This window comes from Myripristis murdjan, chromosome 8, assembly GCF_902150065.1.
Source record: "Myripristis murdjan chromosome 8, fMyrMur1.1, whole genome shotgun sequence".
Lineage (NCBI taxonomy): Eukaryota > Metazoa > Chordata > Actinopteri > Holocentriformes > Holocentridae > Myripristis > Myripristis murdjan.
In genome coordinates this window covers 11,616,612-11,622,803 of record NC_043987.1, presented here as the reverse complement: position 1 = coordinate 11,622,803, position 6,192 = coordinate 11,616,612, and positions in this window count along the sequence as shown.

Sequence of the window (6,192 nt, the reverse complement as noted above, 5' to 3'; positions counted from 1 at the left end):
AGCAACAAAGTGGAGCACCCGCTCGGCTGCGTTACGTCACGTGTTAAAGGGGCAGTACAGCGCCAGCGTGACATCAGCTGGACCACACGATGATATGCCACTGATTATGGAATTACAGAATGTCACGAGCGAATTCCCGGCTGATTTAATGTCATGCCTCGAGAGGAATTCTGTGTTATTACAGCGACGATGGGGAATGTCATCTGACAACATAAGAAATCAGAGCCCATCGATGAATGTGATGATCTTAAAGGGCAAGTGTTGTTTTCACAACAGCTCGCTCTCCTAAGGACTTAAGGAATTTGACATTTCTCATGAAATATACAGAGCTATCATCATATCATATCATATCAACATATCATATCAAGTCATATATCATGTCATATCATATATATCATATCATATCTCACATCATATGTCATATCAATATCATATCATATATATCATATCATATATCACATCATATGTCATATCATAATATCATATCATATATATCATATCATATATCACATCATATGTCATATCATAATATCATATCATGTCATGTCATGCCATGTCATGTCATGATATCACATCACATCATACCATATATCATATCATATCATATCATATCATATCATATCATGTCATATCATGTCATATCATGTCATATCATCATATCATGTCATCATATCATACCACATCATACCATATATCATGTCATACCATGTCATATCACATCATATCATATATCATGTCATATATAATATCATATCACGTTATGTCATATCATGTCATATCATGTTATTTGAACTAATTCTAGTTATTATTAATATTGCTATTATTATTTATTATTATTACGATTATTATTATTTGTTAACATGTTGTCGTTGTTGTCGTTGTTGTTGTTATTGTTGTTGTTGTTCTTCTTCTTATTATTGTTATTACAATTATCAGTGGTAATAGTAGTAGTAGTAGTTTATGACATGTTCAGACACACACACACACACACACACAGACACACACAGACACACACACACACGCACACACACGCACACCCACCCACCCACATACACACACACACACACACACACACACACACACGCACACACACGCACACCCACCCACCCACATACACACACACACACACACACACACACGTAGCACCGTAAGCACTGTAGCAGCCCAATATCAAGGAAAAGTGTGTAATGGGTTGAATGTCCACAATCAACCTGGAAACAATAACTTGTAGCAAAGTTGCCATATCTGTGTTGTGTGTTCTTGGTGTTTTTCAGCCACATGGGTGCGCTGTTTCATTTCACATGCACAGCACGGCTGAGAATAACACCTGATGCTCCCTGAATGACCTCTAGCCTTACTTATCATGATCAAACACTCATGTCGGAACTGTGATTAGGTAAAGATCAATATTAGCTTCTGCACCACACATAACCCAGAGTGTGACCTCTGAATGTCACTTAATCTCCCAAAACAGCTATTATAAGCATAAAATACAAGGATGAATATGGGGATTTTTCAAGATTTTTACACACTATTTACACTCAAAAAATGTCACTCCCATTCACGCTGCCGTTCTAGCTATGGTCTGGTGAGAAAACATATGTTTATTGTGTTTGATTGTGTCAAAGATGCAGGGAGTGAGTCACACACGGTGACTCACAGCCCTGAGAGAAACAGAGATTATTGGTGTTACTCTGACTGCTGACATACAACCCACTCCTCTGTTTACACCAGCAGAGATGATACAACTGTGCTTATTAAAAAAAGGGACATTATTTTAGGGTTGCCAACCATCCCTTGAAATACGGAATCATCCCATATTTGGCATCTAAAAGACACGTTGCGTATTGAACATACTTTGTCAATTGCACGTGACTGCAGTACGCAAATCAGGGTTGGGCTAAATGTGGGCGGAGCTAAACGTTTGACTCCGCGCAGGGTTAGGTTAGGAAATAATATACTCGATATTTCACACCGACCCCATCCCCAATTTCGGTGTTCTGTTACTGAGCTGCCACAACCCTGAAGAACAACCCGCCTCGACAGAGGTTCAGAGTTAATGTGAAACCATGTGGCAGAACCCGATGCCCGGCACTGGGATTCAGGAACTGTCAGACGTGGTCCAACCTTATGGAATCACCTCTTCCCCTCCAGTCTTTATGTGTTGCAACAAATTAGGGCCCTGGTTCTATCACTAAAGCTACGTCTGATAGCGCTTATTCATTCTGGGGTTTGCCAGAGGATAGGGCCTGTTTTTATAGAGTTAGAGGTTAAGATTAGGGTATGTGTAGGGGTTAGGGTTAGCCTCTGTTTTTCTACTTTTGGAGTCCTATTTGCAAAGTTTTATGTGATGACAGTACTGGCTGCGTGACTGAAAAAAATCAAATTGGCGGTTGTTCAAGTATTTATGGCTTTCTTTGTCCTGAATTGGTTATGGTTAGGGTTAGGGTTTATGGTCAGGGGTAGGTTAGGTTTTGGATTAGCACTAAGGCTAAGGTTAGGGGTTAAGGTCATTGTTGCTGCGAGCTGCACACTCGTGACTGTGAGAGCCGCTGAACACCCAGGTGCTTGTTTTGTCACAATGGAAGTGTCAATAAAGTTGCACAAACAAACTTCTCTGCCGACATGGTGACATGAGTAAATGGTACAGCTGTTGCCATGGCGAGGTGAACCACCCCGAAATACTCTGATTTGTCATGAACCAAAGGCCTAAACTGAGTGTATAGCTGGATCGGGACTACAGCTACTTTTGCTGCTGTGGTGGTTTGCCTACTTCCTTGTTGAATTGGTTACATTTTGTAATATTTTTTAATATCTTTATTTAGTCTTGCCCCTTGCGTCCACACACACACACACACACACACACTCACACACACACACACACACACACACACACACACACACACACCCCAGTTTTGTTCTTTTTCAGAGTGGGTAAAAAAGGATGAGGTAGTGTCATGCACAAGGTTGGATCTAGGAGGTACAATGTGAGACTTGTGAAAGTTGTGTAGTAGATGATAATCTATCTATGTAAAAAAAAAAAAAAAACCTTTACACACACTCTCTCTCTCTCTTTGAGTTTTCAAAGAGCTTTACATAGAGCTTTACTGTCATGATCACGCGTGTTTATATTGCCAGAGCAAATAACAGATAAAGAAAATGAGTAATATTCATTGGCATCACATAAATGATAACAATGTAAACATAACAAGCTTAAACATTTTCAATCACAAAGCCACCACCAACATGATGGCACAGCAAAACCACTAAGAACTTATCAGTACTATTCATCAATAACTTCTTTACATGAACATATTGATCCAGATGAGCCTTTTTGTCAGGAGTGATGGTTTCCTCCTGTGTTTCCATGGTCGTCCTTCAGCTGGTGGCACGAGGTGACATATTCAGCTGTCAGTGTGCAACAGTTTGGTTTCTCTCCGCAAAGACAGTGGTCATGTATTCTGCCACTGTGTGTTATCATTTTAGGGCTAAATAACAATCTATTTTACATTGATTTTTTGTGGTGTGATGTGCAGTATTTCTTGTTTTTGTCTGCTCATAGCCATGTGGTTTGGGGTCTGTCCTGAGGAAGTGGGTGCTTGGTCGATGTCAGGGAACACAGGGTGGCTGCAGGGGCGGACTGGGACAAAAAATCGGCCCGGGCATTTTGGACCAGACCGGCCCACCACATTCGATAACGCACACCTTTCCGGTCTTTTTGCTCTCTTAAATGTGTATACCAACTGTGCAACTCTTTAAAACCATAATGCCATGCAATTAGTTAGCTGTCATCAGCAGTGTTGGGCACGTTACTTTGAAAAAGTAATTAATTATAGTTACTAGTTACTTCTACTTAAAAGTAATAATTACCAGGAAAAGTAACTATTACGTTACTTTTTAAAAAATTGTTCAAATATGTCAAATTACTTGGCTGCCCCAATCATAGTGGAACAATAAAATACAATAGATGAATAGGAATTGAACTTTTTTATTCTATTGAACAGGCCACAACTGGCCAACACCTTTTGGGCATCTATTTCAGATCAGTAAGTGCAGGTGCCTATCAGCATGAATGGAGAATGAGCCCAAACTGCACATAGGAAGGTCATGGCGACAAACAAAGTATACCACACAAATCCTTTAAATCTGAATCTGATTCGATTGGTATATATATATCTCCATAAAGTTAGAACAAGGCATTAAAAAAGGCAAAAAAAAAAAAAAAAAAGGCAAAATAATAATAACAATAATAATAATGATAATAACAATAATAATTTAGCACCTGGGTTACAAATTCACAAAAAGAGTACAGAAATGAAAATTACAGAAACCCTAAATACCACTGTGTGTGTCATCTAGCCAATGACAGGCAGAATGATAAGAATCACTTCACTGTCATGGTTAACAACAAAGTGAGGTAGGCTAATAAAGTAAAATCCACCTTTTGTCCGGGTGGGGAATTGAACCGAAGACCTCCTGCATGGCAGAAGGGGGCACTATCCGCTCTACCATCGGGAATTGTGTTCCTCTGGCATTGTTTGGGCCTGTTCTTCATTCATGTTGATAAATTACGAAAAAGCGAAAAAGTCCGATCGGTTTGAAAATTGACAGCCGCTTTTTTTCTCGCAGTTTCTCTGCGCCACTTTTGCGTTTTCTCTCCATCTCAGTAGATCCTATGAGATAACGTTCGACCCGCGTTGCACTGCACACCGGCTCACCGAGCCACAGGCTGTGATCTGATTGGGCCAGCCCCGTGTCAGTGAAGAAAAATAACCAATGAGCCGCAGAGCAGCGTGTCTCAAGGGCCGGCCCGGTGCTTAGTAAACAAACTCTCGCAATGACTTTATTTGCCGAAATCATTATGCAGGCGGGACCAAACTACGTAAAAGGGGTTGTTTAGCAATGTGATTGGGCCAGCCCAGTGTCAATCGGGCCGCTGATCTACTGATCTTACGGTCAGCTATTTCAATAATAATTTAAAAAAAAAAAAAAAAAAAAAAAAAAAAAAGTGTCGGGGGACTGTCGGCCCACTTAGCACATCGGCCCACCGGGCAAATGCCCGGTGTGCCCGATGGCCAGTCCACCCCTGGGTGGCTGTAAAGAGGCTTTTCTCCAAGTTCATTGCTAGGGAACCTTTCTGGAAAAAAAAACAAAAAAATCAGTATCTTGGTATTGTTTCGGTTGGCAATCAGGGCCTGGGTTTGACAGAGACTGTGCAGGAGACCCAGGTGTTGCTGTAGGCCTTCCTTGGTAGGAGACAGCAGAACTAAATTAGATCATCAGCATATAGCAGACACTTGAGTTCATTTTTTTGCTGGGTGATACCAGGAGATATAGAATGTGCCTGTTTTTTTGGTGAATTCATTTATAAATGTTGAAAAGAGTAGGAGAAAGACTGCATTGTGTGTTTGATAAATGTGGAATGAACTGCAGTGTGTCAATTCATTTTAAAGGACACCAGCAAACACATCACTGACCAATGGCAGTCAATTGTTGGCTGCCGATCCAGGTTTAATAAATTAAAGTTTAGAGATTTAAAACAAAATTCAGCCAAGATGATGCTCGCCTACCTCCAACCCCCCAAATTAACCAACTGATTAATTAATCAATTAATTGGTTAAAAATGTGGGCCCAAGGCCTAATCAGATGAAAATTCATCTGCACTCCTTTTAAAAGTTAAGGCAATAATTCACAGGTGGAAAGATGTTCTTTTCATAAAACTGGGAGGTCTATGGAGTAGAAAGGGGCAAATATTTTTGAAACTGGTACTCCATGACCAGAAAAAAAAAAAAAACAGAAAAAAGTTGGTTGTGGTATTCCCTTTAGCTCAAAACATAGAAAACCTACAACAATGGGCACCACCCAAGTCTGTGGCCACAGAGGGCGCTGTTGCATATTTTTACATGAATAATTCTGTGCAAATGAATGTGATAGGATGGCCACATCACCCGAAAACATTTTCACATATTCTGAGAACAGCCATCAGAAATGGCTGTAATTTTGTGTATTTTGGTGTATTACAATAGAAACTACAAAATGTGAAGGTGTATCATTCTTAAGGCCACACTATGTTGATATGTATGTATATGTGTATTTTTGTGGGTGTGTATTGGCATATTTTCCTCTGTCTGTGTGACAGATGATGAAGCCCCCGCCAGTCTGCAGGATAAGGACCTGCCACAGCCACCCACC